The sequence below is a fragment of the Macrobrachium nipponense genome, chromosome 6 (genome assembly GCF_015104395.2).
Source record: "Macrobrachium nipponense isolate FS-2020 chromosome 6, ASM1510439v2, whole genome shotgun sequence".
Classification (NCBI taxonomy): Eukaryota; Metazoa; Arthropoda; class Malacostraca; order Decapoda; family Palaemonidae; genus Macrobrachium; species Macrobrachium nipponense.
In genome coordinates, this window is record NC_061108.1 from 25,737,632 (window position 1) to 25,759,904 (window position 22,273).

General features: G+C 40.6%; 1 pseudogene; it reads left to right on the plus strand.

Moving 5' to 3' along the window:
* The window catches only part of LOC135216467 (F-box/WD repeat-containing protein 7-like), a 91,504-nt pseudogene extending 71,149 nt beyond the window's left edge, over positions 1–20,355 (plus strand).
* Positions 20,356–22,273: the final 1,918 nt, after the last annotated feature.

The following is a 22,273-nucleotide window of genomic DNA, read 5'->3' on the forward strand; positions in this document are numbered from 1 at the left end:
CAGCGGTTCCGAAGCGTAGGAAAGAGCAGCCATTTCTGTAATGATGAGGGAATTGAGGGACCTGCCAAACCTAGTTCGCGCATCGAACTCTGCCTGGATTAGGGAATCCGGCAGCCTAGGTAATTTCTCACCGAACTGGTCCATGGCGCAGTCCGGCTTGAGTTTACCCAGCGTGAATGTAGCTGGCAGGTTTTCCCACAATTCTCCGAAGGCGGGGAAGAGTGGAGAAGTAGACTCCGCCTCCCTCAACTGTGGAATGGGCTCATCCTTGATGGACTGCCTGAAGAGACTACTTCCACCAATTTCGTGGCGAACGGAAGAGAGACCTCCTCTTCCGTCGCGAAAATAGTGAAGGGACTCTTGTAGGCCTGGAGTTTAGTGTTAGTACACTCCCAGTCCTCAAGGCAGTGAACCCATTCCCGCTGGGCGTGATCTCTACTGTAAAGAACTGACTCCTTAGAGATTTTGTCTTCTCTCGTGAGAGCCGTTGGCGTCAGCCTAGCATACCCGATGAAAGGCTGCGTCAGACCCGGAGGGTAGAACTCGAAGTCCTCAATCCTTCGAGTTCCACACTCCGAGATAGAAATCATTCCGTCCTTGAATGGAGCGTAGGCAGCTACTCTCCATGGGTTCTCCATAGAGAAAGCTGGCAAGGAGTCATAAGGTGGAAGTTGAAGAATCCCCGTGCTAGATGCAGGGGAGACTGGGGGAGGAGCCTGAGCTAGGCCCAGCCACTCCGGTCCTCATTCTCTCTCATTCTATTAGAGAGATCCTGGATTGACTGTCCAGTTTGAGACAGACTGTTTGATAATTGCGCAAACATCTGCTCGAACCGCGTTCCCAGTGCAGAGATTTGGGAGCCTACCAGCACGCCCACCTGTTCACATCACCCTGCTGAGACAGTAGAGGGATTGCAGGTGCTGTGCGTTGCTACCCCTGCCGCGATAGCCGGAGTGGAAGCAGCGGAGGCGGAGAAGGCAGTGACTCGGTGGGCGGGAGCGCGAGCCTTCTCCTTCGAAGCCTTGCTTCTGGAGCTCTTCGATTGGGAAGAGCCCGGCTTTGCCTTCACCGCATCGGCATAGGAAGTCGACGACTTCCTAGCCGAAGAAGACGAAGACGACTTCCTAGAAGTCGACTTAGATAAGGTCTTCGGTTCTCTCTTTCCCTTCTCCTTAGGAGGTACAGAGAGAGCGGGAGAGCGAATAGGGATCTCGGATCCCGCAAAGCCTTGGAAAGAAGCGGAAGAAGAGGGACAGGAGAAGATCCAGGAGCGCCCAAGGAAAGACCTTGGGGGCGCCCGACATACCTACCTCAACCAACAAATCCTCCCCACCTACCGCATGGGCTCAAGGTTAAGGTCCAGGGCAGCAGCGACCGTACGGAACCGACTCCTGGGAGGCTACGACCCCAACTTTGCTGGAGGTCTTGCTGGATGGAGGCGAATCAGTTGGGCAGCGGACAAGGGGTCGACGTAACCCGTCGACTTGCCCGGCGGGGAAGATCTGGATGGCCAGCTTCCTATCCAAAATGTAGGGCTGGCCCTTGGCGGCGTTTTTCCCAAAGCCGCCCACCCACGCTTTCAGGGTGGCGAGGGCGACTTCCCTCACACCGCTAGCCTGAAAGAAGGGTGAGATTAGCTGCCAATTGTGGAACGGGGTTAACAAACTTACGACTAGAAGTTGTTAGTAAAATCATAAGTAAGCCTATAATGGACTTACCCCATCTCCCAGCTGACCGACCAGGTCGTAGCATATGGCGCAGGCTTCAGGGTGCCAGACAATCGTCTCGTTGAACGATGTGGCACAAGGGGCGTGAGACCTGCACTCGTCATGTCCACAGGGGTCGTAAAGCGTCGCGTTACAGGCTGGGACCTGGCAGTTGGAAGCCTGTTTAACGTGAAAAAGTACGAGTACCAAGTAAACACTTACAGCCTAACATATGCTCCGCTGGTGCCGGAGCGATAAAGTTAGATAAAACCAGAGCCCCGCCAAAATACGTGTGGTAACTAGGTTGGAAGATAGGCTATGGCTCCGCCGATGGCGGAAGCACAAGAATCAACCAACTAGGAGTGGTGGTAATGGAAACCACGACGGAAAATGGCGGGGATGGTTGATAAAATAATAATAAAAACACACAATTCATGTAAAATATCTTATAATTAGGGTATATCCTTAAAATAACAAAAATAAAACAACTTCTCTCCGCCCGTCTACTAGAAGAGTGCGTAGGTAAGGGTAAGCTCCCTTCCGGTAGCGGGGGAGAGATATAAGGATATAGTAGGCAAGCAACCGACCACTCGTAGTGCCCACCCTGCCCGCTAGCGGAGCCAGTAACCTATAACCAAAGGTGCCCCGGCTGCGACGGAAGGCTCCTTTCGTACGTAAGGGAGGTGGCTGAGCAACTGGGGAGGGGGGGAGGAAGGTCTCGGCGAAACACGGCGGGAGCGAGAAAAGGGGGGAGGGATGGCCTACTCCTCCCCGCCTCACCAACTACCCGCATGGAGACCCGGTACCTCATAGTGGTCGCCCTATACCCCCCGCTGGGAGGACCCCCTGTTCACCTCCGAAAGTGTGAGAGAAGGCGATGAGGTTGTCATAACAACCAAGGGGTCCCCCAGCTCCTCCCTATATCAGAGAGGGAGGGCAGGGTAAGGTGCTATGGAACACGTGACCGCAATGTGGCTAGGCCGCGAGAAACACAACCGTGGTAGGGCCACGAACAAGCTGTACCAATACATGGAACAAGCACCTAGGCTAGCCTAACACCCTATAAATAAATAAATAAAAATACATCGAAAGGTGGAAGAGACACTTTTAGTAAAAGAGAAAGAAGCCCAGGTAGGAGGCAGACTGTTCCAAGAAACAGGAGCCTACTCGGAAGCCAGCGCATAGCCGATGTAGAGCAAGAGCCGGGATGCTGGGTCCGGAAAATAATAATAATAGCCCTAAATACCAAGCTAAGAGAATGGTAGGAGGGCTGAAATAGCTAAAACTCGATGTAAAACAATGAATGTGATAAAGTAAGCCCATAAGTATAAGAAGTCCCAGTATGGAGGACCGGGAATTCTTACGAGGCGGCATGGCCGCCACGAGACAACCGGGGAACCGTATATGACCTATTAAGAGGAAAATACTGGTACCCGGAAGATAAAACTATGGTAAAATGTTACTTATGAGTTACTTAACTTAGCCGTGGCAATAGCAGAGCGTTCCATCGTAGATAGTACGAATAAAATCCAATAAAGCACGAGCACAAGAAAATGGCGACTTGTCGCTAGCGCTAAAAATTAAGGATGTCCGCTAGGGGCGCTGCTGTCCGTGGCGTCCTCTAGTAGTAGTAGTAGAGGCTGCATCGCCCGTTGGTATCAGCTCTCTCTTGGGGGGATTCTGATAGGAAGTTCTAATTGGTGTTTGGCTCGTGGTAGTGTTCCACACTCGCCCCTTATCATACCGACACTTCTTTTTAAGAGTGAGCGAGTCAGTTTTACTGACATTTTCTTAATTTTGTTTTTCTCTGGTAATTTTAGGCTAATTTTACCTAGAAAGAATGATATTAAGGATACTTTCATAGGCCGACACGAGCTGAGCCCAGAAATAAATAAATTACAAGGTGTAAAACGAAATCCAAGTTATATGCGCGTTAGCATCGGTTACATGTTTAGGCCTTTTTCAAGAATCAAGGAAATACATTTTCCAGCTTGTTAGTTAATAATTTCATCAAATTTCTCAATTGTGAAAATTTTTGCATGTGGAATTGCGTTCAGGGTCGCACCAAACAAGTATTTTCGTAGGTTTCCACTTCTTTTTTTTTTTTTTTTTTTTTTTAGTGCATAAGTGAGACTCTTCTTGTCCATACAATCCGGAGTGTGAATATGCTTGGCGAGCATTATTTTTTTTAATTCGAGTATCTCCTGTTTTAATCCTCTTCATTCTCTCTCTCTCTCTCTCTCTCTCTCTCTCTCTCGCCTCCTCTCCCCCTTCCTTCTCTCTCTCTCTCTCTCTCTCGGAGGTCTCCGGAGCATGCATCAAGGTGCTCTCCTTTCTCTCTCATTTCCCGGCGCAACACCTCTCCGTCTCTCCAAGCTTTTTTTGGGTCTCTCAGTCTCCAAACCGTCCTCTTCTCTCTCTCTCTCTCTCTCTCAGGACCTTTGGTCATGCTCAGGTGCTTCTATATATATATATATATATATATAATATATATATATATATATAGATATATATTATAATATATATAATTATATATATATATCTATATATATATATATACTATTATTAAGAATATATATACACCTAAAAAACTCATAAATTTATGTTATATAATAATGCTTGACTGGATTGAACTGATTACTGGTTGTCCGTGGAAATATGAATTTGGGTGATATAACTCTCTTATGATACGCCCACTTACGCAAATTCAGTCTTAAATTTCACGGTTGGGATATGATTAGAAGATTTGAGGTAAAAGGTTGATGTGAAAAAGGTGGAGTTAGTATTGTGGGTAGAGGTAGAGGTAGAGGGGGGGAGGGGTGGTTGGGGTCTGTCGTCTCCCTTCTTGCTTGCGACCGTCTTTCTTATTCTTTGTATAGCGAGTCTGTTTCCCAGGTGCAAGGACAGGTCCTGGTATCGGTCCTGAAGGTTCTATCTTTGCCTAAATAAACAGCAGTGGCCCTGCATTGTAAGCCTTGCAATGCCCAAAACTAGTCCTAGTCACCTGAAGGTAGCAGCAGCAGTTAGAGCCTTTCTCGAAGATGGTGTTTTATGCTCGGTCCTAGAAGCTAGAATTAGAACTACCAACCACACCCAACTTCTCTACTGAATCTAGGTGCATTCACGGATGATTATGTTTAATGTTGCGGAGATTTTCTCTTTACATTCTATTGATACTTGCATGGTTTTATGCATCTTCGCTAAAATAATTGATAATACACTATGATATTAAATATTTGTTTCCACATTTGCTCGAAATATACATTGGTAATGTTGGTAATCCTGTGTTGAACAAAAATTTCAAATTGTTTTGTTTCTGTAGTTTGAAGTAATTACTATACTTTAAAATAATTACTATTACCGTAATTTTTTCTTATGATTGTTATAAATATCATAGATTTGATATTTGTGCATCATATGTTAGCTTTATTTTGCTTGATAGAGTTTTCACTGTGGAAAAAAATTAATTTTTCAGCTACGAGTTGTAGTTGCCAGTTAGTGAATTTCGAACGAAATCCTCTGAAATTTGTCGCTTCAGTTTTGGAACTTACTGTACAACATTGAAAACATTCAGTAATTATTTTCATTTTATTTTCCACAGTCGGCTTACTGGAAAATAAAATTATTAGTGAATATTTTAAATATTGTACAATATGCTCTATCATAAAAAATCTTTGAGAGAGAGAGAGAGAGAGAGAGAGAGAGAGAGAGAGAGAGAGAGAGAGAGAGAGAGAGAGAGATTGAGATTATAATTGTGCTGTAAATCATTTTTATAATAAAAATCAGTGATATTTAGTCACAAGCACAATATGAAAAAATACAGTAATTATTGAATAAATAGTGTTTCTCTATAAAAAATTGAATTAGTAATAATTTTAGAGATACGGTTCATAGAAAAAATTTACAAATCTTGAGAATTTTTGTCTGTTATTTTTGAGTGAAGCAATTGATTTTGCTTAAAAAAACTTTACCATTCCTGTTATAAACTTAATTACTGAAGTTATTGTCTGCATGTTTAAACAATTTCTTACCAGGTTTGGCAGCTAAGTTCTGGTCAGTGCCAAAAAACATTAACTGGTCATGAAGATGCTGTAACTACCCTAACATTCGATGAGACTACCATTATCTCTGGATCTCTTGACTGTACGATACGTTTGTGGTGCCTCTCTTCAGGCCAGTGTGTAGGAGTCCTTGACTGGATGTCCAGTGAGGGCCATACAGGTATGAATAGTCAAAATTAATAAAAGTTAAATTTAGGTAATTGTAATCAATGTATACATAGAGAGCATTGAAGGTCTATTAAAAACATTGCTATCCACTACCCAAGGGCCTGCATTTTTTAATAAGTATTTTAAAACTGTTTATAGTTGTATGTAAGTAGTTAATCTTTTTTATTTTTTAAAGTGTTAGAAATTACCTATCTTTTTAGAATGCAAACAGACTTTTGTCATTTAATATCAGAGTCTTGGATTTTATAATAGCATTTTTCAGTAATTTTGTTGGGTTCTTATAGAGGGTCCAAATTGATATGTACTATTTGGATTAGTATAATATTTGCTCAACTAATGGCATAACCCTTCTGGTGTTTTTAGATCCATAACTGTTCAGCTTTTCTCAAGTGGCTTTAAGTACACAGTGAATTGTAAATGTCATTTTATCTAATATTAGGAATTTTAATATCGTATTCTTCATAGGTGTGATAAGATGCCTGGCAGCCGACTCCTGGCGGATTGTTAGTGCTTCCGATGATAAAACAATCAAGGTACGTGCCTCACATGCTCATGCTTCTTGATTTTCAGCATCATTCATGGAATTACACATTTTTATTTCTACATGATTAACTCCATAAGAATATAAAAAATTAATCTTCATTTGACCCTGTGCATCTCTAATAACTCATCCATTTGTTATTTCAAATCCAACCTCAGAATCAGCGTTCCTCATATCTGTGCATCAGAAATCATTTTCAGCTAAACTTGGTGTCCGTATGTCTGTTTCCAAAATTTTGATCCTCTAGTATTTATTAAGGCAGCCCTTAGTTATCAGCAGGCTCAGTTAATGGCGGTCCGGTTTTATGGTGCTTGTCTAGCGCCATAAAATCTGTGATTTAGGGTGCCATAACAAACCAAATTCCATTTATTGGCACCATAATTGAGTTATGGGGCCAAAACCTACCTAAAGGGGGCGCCAACAACCGGTTATCGGCGCCATTAACTGGATATCAGCACCATAAGCGCCATAACATGAATCACCAAGTTTCAGTTAATAGCGATTTTTGTTTATCAACACCCTCCCGAGAACGGAACCCACAGCTCACTCCCTTCCCTTTATCCTTACAGATAAATATGATTCTTTTTCCTCTCTCAGAATAGAAGATATCTTCTTTTCCTTAGGGGGAAGGCATATTATTTGTTTCTTTTCAGGCTCTGCAGTTGTCAGTCCTGATTCTTGCCTAGAAGCTGGGCGGCGTCGACATTCCACTCAGATTCTGAGAGCCCCACTGCTTTGCTTTCCTCTGCCAGAGTTACCAACTCTCTCATTTTGGTATGCTCATTGGTGCTGTGAAGAGTTTGAAACTCAGTCAGTCCAGTGGGTACCAATCTTACTGACAACTTTTCCAATTTGGCTATGTGTGTTTCTTTGGCTTCTCGTCTCCCTCTAATTTTTGCCATGTGATGATGTTCGACTTGTTACTCAATTTATTTTGTCATATGAAATTAAAATTGTAGTATGATTTTGTTTTAATATGGTTTTCCGCTCTTACATGCTTTGTTTTCTCTCTTTCTGTAAGAGTACATAGTTGCTGTGTGACGTCACAGACTTGCAGATGGGCTTGTGACGTCATGGCTTCTACTTATGACGACAGTTTCGATTGATGATGTGTTCAAGAGAAGGGTGACCCGTCTTCTGCTATCTTCGGCATTTGATTTCCTTGGGAAAGTCTTTGCTCTTCATGTGTATGTGTACTAGGGAGGCCCTTCAGTTGCTGTCCAAGTCTCTGATGTTAGTTCAGGAAGATTCCCAAACTAGTATCTTCTCCTTGTTTCTTGGACACTTAGGTAGAATGAGCAACCAACCTTCGACTTATTCGTGGATTGTTTGCTCGTCCTACTATCAGTTTTCTCTGGAGCTCTGATTCATTGTTTCTCTCCATTTGAAGTAGCCTTGAAGTTTCTATAGTGCCCTTCAGCCTGTTGAATTCGGTGTAGGCTCCCATTAAAAGTCGAAGGTGGCCGCCTCTCAGGTTGCTGTTCCAGGGCCACCTAGATGTTCTCCTCTTTTAGAGATTTCAGCTCACCTTTTATTCATCCCCACGGATCGACACCCTACATTGAGTGTTAATACGTTTATCCACTGCTGACTTCCAATGCAGAAGTGTGTAACGATACGACTTCCTCGAGTCCAATGAGATCATGAGAAACTCCTCTGCAGTTGGATATGTCCACTGTACGCTCTCAAAGAGCGTGCAGTGCTAGTTGCTGGGTACTTTTCATTACTTCAAAGAATATGTCAGACTGGAAGATAGATATGGTCTCATTACGACCACATTTATATCTATCTTCCTTCGGGTCTGCCCACAGGTCCTAGGAACCTCCTTCCCTTGGACTGGTGGTGGATGCTCACAGGTTGTGTTTACTTACCCAGTTCCTTCAAGAGGACAAGTTGCATCTCGCCTATGGTGTGCGGTTCTAGCGGTAAGAAGGATGCGAGAGTGACTGACCTCTCCACCTACCCCCACCTCATCCTTCTACTCTTCTTCCTTCGGGTTGAGGATAGGACCAGAACCTACACTTGCTGGTCGGGCGTTTGATGTGGTAAGCTTGCACATAGAGTTTCGTTTCTATTTTTTTTATCAGAATCATAGAAGCAATCCTGCTCCTTCCTGTATCAAGGGAAGGAAGGAGACTAGCAATAATGCAAACCCTTCCCAGAACTTTGCATTAATGCCTCCAACTCTGAATATTCTTCCCAGCCCCTTTTCCAGATGTTTCGATTCCTCACTCATTTCAAAAAGGCCCAGAAGTCTGACTCTTGGTCATGCAGTTCCTATACTCTGATCAAGTTGTTAGAGGCAGGGCTCTCCTTGCTCTTATGACCAGGAACAGCCCAGGTGTGCTGAACTCCAGTCAGTTCTAGAGGCTCACATTCCTCCCACCAATCATTGAGTCTTCTTAATGTAAAAGACTGAAGGTTTGTATATCGTGTAGGAACAAATCACAATTTTTGAAAGTAAATTGTATTTTTCCTAACTATACAAACCTGAGGTCCTTTACATTAATGCCCACCTCAATCTGAACCCTGGGCCAAAAGGCAAAGTGGAATGTTATCATCTGGGCAGGAGGGTTGGACGGTAGCTACTGTCTAATCACCTTGTTCAAGAATTTAACAGCTGTAGTCCAGCCTACACTGAAAGTAATACCTAATGTAAAGGACCTCAGGTTTTTTATAATTAGGAAAAATACAATTTACTTTTTTTCTTCTGTCAAAACTTGTTAGTCCTTTCAACATGTCATATATTCATTGCCAGTTGAGAGATGTTTCACTACCATCTTGGGTGATACATAGTGAAAGAACAGTACAGTGACTCCCAACTATGCTAGAAATTTAGTGTTCAAGAAAAAAAAAAACCTTTAGAACCTGTTAAAAACAATTTAAACTCCCTCCCCTTTTTTTAAATAAAACACAATGTACAGTCGTCTCATGAACTATTGGTGCAGTTTCTAAATTCATTGTTCATTATGGAAATATTGCCATATGCAGGTGCCAGATTATGTACTTATCAATAGATAATATTCCCTTTTAAAGATTAAATTAAATGAAATTAAATTAAATCAGAATTGAGAAGATTTATTCAACATAGAAATAATTAAAAAAATATTTAGCAAAGTTAGGAAAATAGTATATACCCATGAGTCCACGAATTCTAATTTTATTCTCAACTCAAGCTTTGTGACAGCATAAGCATTTTGAAGTTTGTTCAAGCATTTTGAAGTTTGTTTACTGCCGCTTGAGTCTTGACCCAACGTGTCGTACTCTACTGGGGTGTTATTTCATCTCCAACATCTGATAAACAATACATTTAGCCGTCAATATTCTTTAATAGCAATGTGTAATTAAACTAATTTTATTCTTTGATCAATAAAATAATTTGCATGATATTTAGTGGGCCTAAATTTGACTTCTGATTTTCACACCTGATCAGCCTAGGTTTATTTTCAGCAATATATTCTCTCATATACATAATGTGAATGAATATTTGAATCGACATTATCAATATTAACCCACTTTATTTGATTATTCCCGTTCTTTTTTATTGTTATGTTAACATAATTTACTCGGACCTAGCTATCTCAAGTCAAATCAATCATAAACAATCAAATGAATATAATTTTTTTTTTTATCGAATTCCTTGCAAATGATCCTGTTTTATCCAGGCATGTTGGAAAGCTGTGGGGGGCGTCAAAGCTGACGAATACTTTGAGAAAGGCTTACTTTCATTAGAGCTTTCTTAGACCTATGACCATAAGCATACTATAAGTAACTGAAAGGATATGAAAAAATGAAAGGTGACTTTCTTGTTTAAGTCCGTTTCAAATTTTTTTTTTTTATAAACTTCTCGTTTGTTGCAAAATGAAGGTAATTGATTGAATATTACTAGACTGTAAATGTTGTAGCTTAAAATTGCAGTTTTATGCATGACACTTACCTGGCAGGTATATATATAGCTTATCCTCTTGACGCACTGGCAGAATTTCAAAACTCGCGGCAACCGCTAGTACACTGGTAGTTCAGGTGATGGCCACCCCGTTCCCGTGGCGCTGGTACTTGGAACTATTCCCGTTTTCCTCAGATTTTCTCTGCCAGCTGAACCGGCAACATCGTTGTTGGTTCTCTGTTAGAATTTCCTGCTCATTGACTGACTTTTTGGATATTGGTATCGTATTCACGAAGTTAGCGTGGCAATCGCATTTTGTTTGGATTTTGATTTAGTATGTCTGATTCAGGAAGTATGTTTAGAGTTTGTGTGAAAGAAGGGTGTAAGGTGAGACTGCCGAAATCATCGGTAGATCCACATACTATTTGTAAGGAAGTGTCGGGAAGTTTTTGTATGTACGTGGGACAATAGGTGCAATGAATGTCAGTGTCTGAATGAGAAAGAGTGGAAGGCTCTTATGAAGTATGTTGAGAGATTAGAAAAAGATCGGGTTAGAAGATCTGTCTCTAGGAGTGAGAGATCGGGATCTTCGAGTAAGCCTTTGAATGAATCTTTGCATGTGTCTTCTCCAGCTCATTCACATGTAGACGTAGCACCTTCCCCTCAGGTTTCTCCTGCGCCCGTTGCTGTATCTGAGGATACTACTGATCCACAAATCGTGAAAGTGTTCACTGCCCTTGCGTCCATGGGAGATCAAATTAAACGATTAACAGACAAAGTGGAAGTGTTCGGTGACAGTGTTGTGGAGGGGGCGCCTGATCGTCCCTCTCGTGCTCCTAGACCGAGACCTCTGTCAAGCTCCCAGACCCAAGGGAGAAGGCATGTCGACAGTCGAAGGGAGGCGAGAGGGGTTTACTCGCGATCAGTCGTCCCTTCAGGCAGTCCTGTTGCTTCCCAGGCTGCAGCAGTACGCCATGGAAAAGGCGATACTGGGAATGTGCCGTTATTCTTCGGATAGTTCGGCGTCAGGAAGGAGTAGGCGTTTCGCGGAAGTATCGCGTCCTCTCAAGAGGTCATACTTTCCGTCCTCATCACAGGATGAAAGGGCTGGTTGACCTAAGAAGGGTGGAGTAGCCCTGAGATTTTTTCATCGGAGGATGAAGAAATTATCCCTATCAAAAGGAAGAGGATTTCTCGTCAGTTGGAAGTTACTAGCGGTGCGGTGAGAGGTGTTTCTCCGCTTAGAGGAACTCCTCTGCGTAGACCGCAGGTTCGCTCGCCTCTCCGTGTTAGCCCGGTGCGTCCTCGATCTCCTCATCATCAGGAGTCTCGTAAGGAAGCGGAGACGAAGGAAGTTCTGCGGGACATGCAGGAGAGATTAGCAGTGATTGTACAATCATGGGAGAAGCCCGAACAACCTTCGGTTAGACGTAAGGACTCGTCTCTCCCGGTTAAGTCCTCCAAGAGGACGCAGGACGTGCAACGCAAGCCAGGACACAGTGCATCCCTTAAGAAGGACGAAGCAGTGCAGGATGCAGGACGCAAGAGGAAGAGTGATGGACGCATGGTGGACGCAGGACGCAGGCGGCAGCAAGTCGAAACTTTTTCTCGACAAGGAAGAGAGGAGTTTTACAAGGAGACAGCGCCACATTCGCTCTCTAAGCAGGCTCTGCATAAGGAGTCCGCTTTGGAGAGTCATCAGGATCTTGGTTTTCAAGATATTTCTTCGCAGGAGGAAGAATTTGTGGAGAGTGCGGAAGAGGACAAGAATGTGGAAGCTCCTTCTTCGGACTACAAGAGACTAACAGAGTGCCTTCTTTCCTTGTTTGAAGGAGATTTTCAACCTTCAGGCCCTCCATCGCCTTTGTCTCAATTTTCGAAGATGAAGACAGCCAAGAAATCGTCTTTTTTGAAAGTGACTTTGTCTATTTCGGCCAAGAAAGCCCTTCAAACGCGTAAATGAGTGGTTGAAGAGAGAGAGAGTCGGGGAAGACTTCTTTTGCCTTTCCTCCGGCCAAGTTGGCTTCTAAGTCTGGTGTTGGTATGCTACGGGGGAAAGTCTTGGCCTGGAGTTCCTGCCTCCTCCCAGGGAGACTTTTCCAAACATAGTGGACAGCTCCCGTAGACATGCTTTACATTCAGCCAAAGTGTGGTGGACTTCGTCAGAGTTCGACCATTTACTCAAAGGTATCTATCGGACTTTTGAGGTGTTTAATTTTCTTGACTGGTCGTTGGGGGCCCTGGCTCGGACTTCGGAGATGGAAGGTTCGTCAGAATCCGAGTTGCCCGAGAGAAGTTATCATGTCCTGTATGGATAAAGCCTTGAGAGATGGAGCTAATGAATTGGCTTCACTTTTTACAGCAGGCATTTTGAAGAAAAGACATCTTTTGTGCTCGTTCGCTGCTAAAGGAGTCTCGAACGCGCAAAAGTCGGAGTTGATGTTTTCTCCGCTTTCAGGACAGCTCTTCCCTCAGGATATCATTAAGGACATCTCGCTCTCCCTCACTCAGAAGGCTACTCAGGATCTTCTTACGTCTTCTGTAAGGAAGTATTTACCTTCTAATGTAATGAAGAAGACCCCAAAGGATGCAAAGACATCACAGCAGCCCTTTCGGGGTAGGACTTTTTCCCGACCAGCATTTAGAGGAAAAAGAGTTCCAGCCAAAAGAGGTTCGAAAACCTCAACCAAGCAATGAGTCAGAAGTCCTCCAGACTTGTGTGGGGGCCAGACTTTTAGACTTCTGGGAAGTCTGGCAAAGCAAAGGAGCGGATCCTTGGTCTGTAAAGGTAGCGAAGGAAGGATACAAGATCCCCTTTCTCAAGAAACCACCTCTCGCTACAGCTTCAAGAGCCCTAGGGGCTCATTACATCGATTTAGAGAAGAGAGAGGCTCTTTGGCATCAAGTTGTCAGCATGTTAGAAAAGGGGGCCATAGAACCGGTTCTGGATCACGAATCCCCAGGTTTTTACAACCGTCTGTTTCTAGTACCGAAGTCATCAGGAGGTTGGAGGCCAGTACTGGACGTAAGTCAGCTAAACTTGTTCGTAGAAAAGACCAAGTTTACGATGGAGACGAACGATTCAGTACTGGCAGCGGTACGACCAGGGGACTGGATGGTAACGCTGGACCTTCAGGATGCGTACTTCCATATTCCGATTCACCAAGGTCCAGGAAAATATTTGAGATTCGTGATCCAGGACAGGATTTATCAATTCAAAGCCCTTTGCTTCGGTCTGTGCACGGCTCCTCAAATTTTTACAAGAATGATGTCGAATGTGGCGAAGTGGCTTCATTTGTTAGGAGTCAGAGTCTCTCTCTACCTCGACGATTGGCTCATAAGAGCACAATCAAAACAGCAATGTCTGGAGGACACGAACATCACATAGGAGTTAACTCAGCAACTGGGTCTGATGGTAAACCTGAAAAAGTCCCGGTTGATCCCCTCTCAGGAGCTAGTTTATTTGGGGATTCTGATATCCTCAGTGACTTTTCGGGCTTTTCCGTCACCCGAAAGGCAGACCATGTGCCTACGGAAAGTGCAAGAATTCCTATTGAAAGACCAATGCTCGGCGAGAGAGTGGATGAGCCTGCTGGGGACACTCTCTTCGTTAGAGCGGTTCAGTTTCACTAGGGAGACTTCACATGAGGCCCTTACAGTTCTTTCTGACGAAGTCTGGCAAGAAGATCGCAACCAGATTCCTTCCGGTTTCCAATTCCTTCAAAGATAAAGGAGGAATTAAATTAAGTGGTGGCTAGTTCCGGGGAGGTTGTCAGAGGGTACGTCACTCCAGCAGAGGAACCCAGACCGGATATTATTTTCCGACGCGTCAGACGCAGGCTGGGGAGCGACGCTGGGCCCTCGGGAGGAGTCAGGCCTTTGGAACGAAGAAGAAAAGGCATGGCACATAAACAGGAAGGAACTGATGGCGATCTTCTTGGCTCTGAAAGCGTTCAGACCGTGGATCAGTGGCAAAGTGGTGCAGATCAACGCGGACAATACCACAGCTCTGGCATATATACGAAAACAAGGAGGAAACCCACTCGTTGTCCCTTTGCAACTTGGCGAAGGAGATTCTTCTGTGGTCGCAGAGAGAGAAGAACGTCAGAGCGAATCTGTTGAGCAGGGACTGGACAAGTGCTTTCCACGGAGTGGATGTTGCATCTTCAAGTATGCCAGAGACTGTGGAAGCTCTGGGGCACACCAGTAGTGGATCTTTTTTTTTTTTTTTTCGCTACCGCAGCGACGAAGAGGTTACCGAACTATTGTTCTCCAACCCTCCCGGACCCTCTTGCAGTCGCAGTCGATGCCTTCCTACTAGATTGGACGGGTCTAGATGCGTACGCTTTTCCCCCGTTCAAGATTTTAGGAAGGGTAATGAAAAAATTCAGAGAAAGTCGAGGAACAAGGCTCTGACTGATAGCCCCATACTGGCCGGCACAAACGTGGTTCACAGAGGTACTGGAATGGACAGTGGATTCTCCGAGAAGTCTACCCACGAGAGTAGATCTTCTCAAACAACCCCACTTCGACAGGTTCCACAAGAACACCCTCGCTCTGGGTCTGACTGCGTTCAGACTATCGAAAGACTTGTCAGAGCGAGGGGGTTTTCTAGAGAAGCAGCGAAGGCAGTTGCAAGAGCACGAAGGCCATCAACTATCAAGTGTACCAGTCGAAGTGGGAGAACTTCCGTAAATGGTGTATGAATCGGAAGATTTCTTCGTCCAGTACCTCTGTGACACAAATTGCAGATTTCCTTCTATACCTGAAGAAGGAACTGGGTTTGGCTAATCAGACAATTAAAGGTTATAAGTGTATGTTGTCTGCAGTGTTTAGAACACGAAGGTTTAGATCTGTCCAACGACGCAGATCTTAGAGATCTTCTCAGATCTTTTAATACAAAGAAGGATCGACTTTGCAGAACTCCTTCTTGGAATTTGGATGTCGTTCTCAAGTTCTTGGAGACGGATAGGTTTGAACCTATGGGCAGTTCGTCTTTGCGAGAGCTAACGAAGAAGACTATTTTCTTAGTAGCCTTAGCTACAGCTAAAAGGATTAGCGAGCTGCAAGCTATTGACAAGCAAGTAGGTTGGAAGCACAACAAAGCAGTTTGTTCTTTTCAACAGGAGTTCTTAGCAAAGAATGAGAATCCTTCGCATCCGTGGCCAAGATCATTTGAGATTGAAGGACTGGCTGATCTAGTAGGGCAAGAACAAGAAAGGGTTCTTTGCCCAGTGAGAGCCTTACGGTTTTACGTAGAAAGAACAAGAAGCATTAGGGGGACTTCATGTTCTCTGTGGTGATCTGTTTAAGATCCTACTAGACCTATGTCTAAAAACGCGATGGCTTTCTTTGTAAGAGAAGTCATTAAAGAAGCTCATTTACTTTGTCAGGAAGAATGCTTCGGCTTGATTAAGGTTAAAGCTCATGAGGTGAGAGCAGTAGCTACGTCCTTAGCATTCAGGAAAAATTTAGCCCTCAAGGACATTATAGATTCGACGTTTTGGAGGACAAACTCTGTGTTTGCCTCTCATTACCTTAGAGACGTGAAGACAACTTTTGATAATTGTCAAACGTTAGGCCCGTATGTATCCTCAGGTACAGTACTGGGCAAAGGAGTTTCCACCCCATAACCTAATAACATGCTAGGTTTTTTTTTTAATTAGGTTATAGTGTTTTTTATGGTTGTCTGAGAAGGTTAATACCAGCTCAGTTTTTGGTGTAGTGTTTATTATTGTATGTGTGTGTGGTTCAGGTGACTAACTTTCCTAGCATGAATGCCCGTGGTAAATGAGGGCTAGGGTTCTCTGTCAGCAGATTGGTCATGTACAGTTGTCAGACCCTTGTTGTTAGCTTTCTCAACAAACAGGTCACATCCTAGTTGAGAGCTACTAAGGTTTAGCAGGCTAAGAGGCAGGACCTACGAAGTCAGCTACCTTAGCAGGTAAGGAACTTAATAAATAATTTTAAAAATTTAGTTAATTTTTGAATTATGATGATGTTGCTATCTGTGACCCACCTCCAAATGTGTCAATCAGCTATATATATACCTGCCAGGTAAGTGTCATGCATAAAAATGATATTGTTATGATACAATAAAGTTTTATGCATACTTACCTGGCAGGTATATATAATTAAATTCCCACCCTCCTCCCCTCAGGAGACAGGGTTCAGAGAAAATCTGAGGAAAACGGGAATAGTTCCAAGTACCAGCGCCACGGGAACGGGGTGGCCATCACCTGAACTACCAGTGTACTAGCGGTTGCCGCGAGTTTTGAAATTCTGCCAGTGCGTCAAGAGGATAAGCTATATATATACCTGCCAGGTAAGTATGCATAAAACTTTATTGTATCATAACAATATCATTTTTCGACCATTTCGGCCGAGTTAAAGTTGACCGAAGGACGAATTTTTTCTATTTATCGTTTTTATATGAAAATATTTCAAAACTGATAAAAGCTACAACCATAGGCTGTTTTTTGTTGTATTCTACATGAAATTGTGCACATTTTCATATATAAAACTTTATGTAATGGCTAATTTAAAATGGTGCAAACATTACGACAATCGGATGAAAAAATTTATGATTTTTTGCGAAGAGTTACCGCGCGGACATAAGGAATTTTTTTTTTTTTTTTTCATAAATTCACCATAAATCAAAATATTGTGCTAGAGACTTCCAATTGGTTGCAAAATAAAGGTAAATGATTGAATATTACTAGAATGTAAGAGTTTAGCTTACAATTGCGTTTTTTTACCATTTCGGTCGAGTCAAAGTTGACTCAAGGTTGATATTTTGGCACTTATCGTTATTTATATGAAAATATTTCAAAACTGATAAAAGCTACAACCATGGGTTGTTTTTATTGTATTCTACATGAAATTGTGCACATTTCCATATATAAAACTTTATGTAACAGCTAATTTAAAATGGTGCAAACATTACGACAATCGGACGAAAAAATTTATGATTTTTTCGGAAGAGTTACCGCGCAGACGTAAGGAAAAAGTTTTTTTCATAAATTCACCATAAATCGAATATTGTGCTAGAGACTTCCAATTTGTTGCAAAATGAAGGTAAAGGATTGAATATTACTAGAATATAAGAGTTTTAGCTTAAAATTGCATTTTTCGACCATTTCGGTAGAGTCAAAGTTGACCGAAGGTTGAAATTTTGGCACTTATCGTTATTTATATGAAAATATTTCAAAACTCATAAAAGCTACAACCATGAGTTGTTTTAGGTTGTATTCTACATGAACTTTGGTACATTTTCATATATTATACTCCATGTAACGGCTAATAGTGCGAGAAGAACGAAATTCGCGCCTAGGTAACGATTGTAAACAAAACGCTGCCTTGATCCGTGAGCTCCCAGGCGCATGATTCAAAAGTTTTCGCGTAGTAGGCCTATAACTATTTTTCCGCAAATTTTTAAAAAAACTTTTATATCGACGTACCATTCGTCCAATCGGCACCCAACAGACAATTTATATCGACGTTTAATATGTCCAATCGGCGTTAAAGGATAAATCTTGAAAACTAAGTGTGCTGTGATTTTTTGAAAAAAAACATTTTTCTGCTTCGGCGCTCACTCGCGAACATCGCCAGCATATGGGAGACGATTTTTAAAATACCGCTTCGGCGTTTAAGGGTTAACATACTATGAATATGTATACAAAAAACTGAGTTTTAAAAAAATGGGGATGGGGATTTTAGTTGCCTCTTTTTCTCAATACTAAGAATGTCCCCATTTCAGTTTTGTTACACATATGTGAATGTTTTTTAATAGTTTAAAGTATAATTTTTACTTCTTTTATACATTTCATATGTAAAAGGTACAAGTGTTTTAAGACTTTGTGTTATAAATTATATCTCAGAACTATAGTAAGTGGCATACTATCTGTAAGGTAACTGATTGTAAACTTTGGGAAAAATGATAGATGGAATGCTATTTGTAATGTAGCTGACTGTAAGTCATGGGAAGAATATTCTTAAAGTAATAATAAACATATTCCACAGGTTTGGGACCGTGAGTCTCTACGCAGACTAGTGACACTACGCAACCACACCGATGGGGTCACCTGCCTCGCATTCAACGATTACGTGATTGTTAGTGGCTCTTATGACAAGACTGTTAAGTTGTGGGATTTCAGTGTATGTTAACTGCCTTTATTTTTTATTTAAGCTATTAGAGATTTACACTATATGGTGAATAACTTAAGAATACCATGAAAATTCTGTTGCTGGAATAAACAGAACTCTAGGTTAGTTTAATTTATTCAAGTGTGCAAATGGATTTCCATTAAGGTGCCTCGTAACTTCATTTAGTAATGAGTGGCAAGTTGACTGAGATTATTGCAGTGGCAAAGTTTGCTGAACCTATTTTGAAGGTAAAATTTTTAATGTTGCTGTCAGGATGGAAATTTGTGTTTGTGGTATTTAAATGCTTAAACACTTGCACTTTGTTATGAGTTCTGTATGACAGTTGAGATAGTTGAGTTGTAATATGTCATGCATGTTAACATATATTTTCTACATACAGTGATACAAGTTTGCAAACTTTGTTATTTAAGTGCAGAGTTGCAGCTCAAGGTATGATTAGTTGAAGTACAGTAATACATATATATATATATACAACTAAAGGTTTTTGCACTTGGTTTAGTGTAGAAGCATGATTTATAGCTTACTCTTCAGAAAGTAAGAGCTCAGACTGTAGGCTGGCCCTATAAAGGAGCCTTATGTAAACAATTTAGTCTCTTTAAATTTTTAACTATCAGTACTTCCATAAAAATGGGCTTCAGAAGTTTACAGTTAGTAAGAACTTCAAAGGTGCACCTTTGTATATGAAAGTTCTCAAAAATACTTTGTCTTGTGCTTTTAGAAATTCTTTCGTGAAGTTGGTCTCCATCCATTCTTATCTATACAGTACTTAAAGAGGAACTATTCTTATTATCTCTAGACTGCATGGTTTCTTCTAAACTGCTGTATGTGATAACCTTCGGTTGACTATTTAATTGGTTAGCCTTTGTTAGAAATAACTTAATAGGCCTTATGATCTATTGCCCTTGATTAGCTGGTTTTTGCTTCATTACAGCTCATACCTCCTCTTCTCCTTGCAGGAATAGTTCTTAGTTTTAATAATAAATACCTTTACCAAGAACAAGATTGCTGTTACATAAAAGAATTAGTTGGTCTTTTACGTATTTTTTTTTTTTTAATTTAATATGGACAACAGTGAATTTTAATGGTCCACAAGTAAATTTAGTCTAGTATTTGCTGTTATCTCATAACAAAAACTGGAAATTATACAGTAAAGTTAAACTTGCTATTCATCTTTGTATTTTAACAAAAGTGAAGGTTATCACAATATGAGTTGAGGGTCTACAAAAATTTTTTTTCTTAACTCCCCCTTCCAAGGATTCTAAGTTCTTTAAAATTAATACTAATATTTTCTGTTTCATTAAATGCACACATATATATACGTATATTTATCTGTTCACCATTTGTTAGTTTAGTCCTTACTATGACACTTACAATGTTGTCAAATGCCAATATTAGATTAAATTGAAAAGGTCGGTACATTTTATTTAGATTGATACTGTTGAAGGTGTTCAGGTACTAATTAGTTGTAAATGTACAGTATTGAATATTCTATGTATTGATTAACAAGCTATTGATTGCTGTTTCAAGCGGGTGTTCATTGTAGACATTTAGATTCATGAAATTGTGTGGGATGTACAATTTAATTAGTGTTTGTCTTTGCTTTATCATTTTATGTTTATTAAATAATTCTAATTTAGATTTAATGTTATGTAAATCATTTAGAAGATAGCTCTTTTGTATAGTCACACATGTGCACTGTTTTAGTAGATTTTGGTATGTGAATACAACAACACACACACTACGTTATAACAAGAACACCAAAATTCTTGCATAATTATTGGATGGTTACCGTGCTGCAATACTTGTACCTGAGCTTTAGAATTTACTTGCAAGTTATTACTTGGAAAAGTTTTGGTACAAAGTCATTTAATAATTGTATCCTTTCTTTCTTGTAATATAATACTTCCCATGAAAGCCTAAAACAAGCATAGTATTTAAAGAAATTATTTCTGAGATTAGTTGTCAGATAACATATGAGCTTTTAAGTAGAGTATGTTGTTGCAAACAAAAAATTTAAGCTGCTTGTTATGTGAGCCATTGTTTCTATTTGTATTTCAACTGTTGACAGTGGTCTTCTAAATTTTTGTTTAGTTGTTTACATACTTTATTCTAACTGCAAGTTGTGCTTATGATTTGAGAACAGTCATAAATACAAAAAAGTTTCTGTAAGCTTTGAGAATTAGAGTACAACCCATTGAAAAATATGTAAGATCAAATTATACTGATATACAATAATTTAGAAATGTTTTTGATGATGCATAGCCAATTCATGGTTAAGCAAAGATTTTGGGTTTATCTTGATAATGTAATAATGATAAAAACATAGTTCAAGGATATATTACAGGAAGAGCAACTTACCTTATTTCCCCGCATCAATAACACTATTTATTCTTAGAGTAGACCTCGGAAATTCACTGTGTATTATAGAAGCCTAAGTTATCTTTTTCATTGGCCCAGCCTAACCACAGAGGAAGGTTATCTTTCCTAGAGGGTAATCAGAACTGTTGTATATGACCTCAAAATGAAAAGTACAAATTATACTTTGTTAAATTTTAAAATACAAAAGATTGGAAATTTATTTTCAAATATAATGTATGTAATCACAAAGATTCATTCCCTTATGGGTACATCTTAATACGTATAGCAAAACTATCGTAATTGAGCACGTTTAAACGTTCTTTTTACAAATACAGTGATAATTGAGTAAATATTTTCAGGTTTTGGAGATTAAAATATTTTGTCTTATCCACTGTATTTGTATTGTGTGGATTTTATTGTTTATTTTGATTTTAGATTCATTAGTGGTGTTATGTTTGTGTGGCATTTTCACTGAGTAACTGTATTTTCTGTTGTGTCTAATTTTTCATTTATGTAAGATTGTAAAAAAAGTCTTGTATAACCTTAAATCCAATAATATCAAAATCTTTTCTTTAAATATTTTGCTAGCTGTAGCCACATCCATTTGCACACACTGAGACACTGTTGGCTAAGAAAATTTGTTACAAAACAGCAAGACTAAGATCACAAAAGCTAATTAAATATGAAGGTCAGTGAATATGAAAAAACATAACAACAACTTTTCAAATTAATGAAATAAAAACTACATTAATTAAAATGTTATAGCAGCCGAAGCCATGGTACTCAGTGCCTTGAGATAGTCAAATACCCCAGAACTTCAGTTCATATTAGTTCACCCTTTTTTTTTTTTTTTTAATTTTAAATTTTGCTTGTGGAAATTGAGGTTCACCTTCAAGATTGGAGTGTTTTTGATGCTGGAAAATATGGTATGTATTTATACAATATCTGAATGGTTTTGAATATTAGGACTGCAACTCTAGATGTCTGTTTGTGAGAATAATGGAGGCTGTGGTACTACTGGTATTTCAAACATTTATTTTATTGATCAGAAAGTCATCATCAAAGTGTAGGGAGCCAAAATCAAGTTTATTATGATTGTTATGAGTTCTCAGGGCAATACTAGTAGGCTAGACATTTAGATAGTGTACTTGAATACGTATTGTTTTCTGTTTCCTTCAGTGTTGTTTACTAACTAAAAGTAAATTTTTATGTAAAATAAGGCGGTGGCTCACTACAATGTTAAAAATAAGAAATGCAGTAATATTGAATAGTCCAAATAAAGTAGCCATGCCTGGTATAATTTAGAAAGGTTATTTTCCCATCCATTCAACTTCCAGCTGCACTGGTTTTTGTCATTTACATTTCACCAATTTTCTTAGCCTTTTGA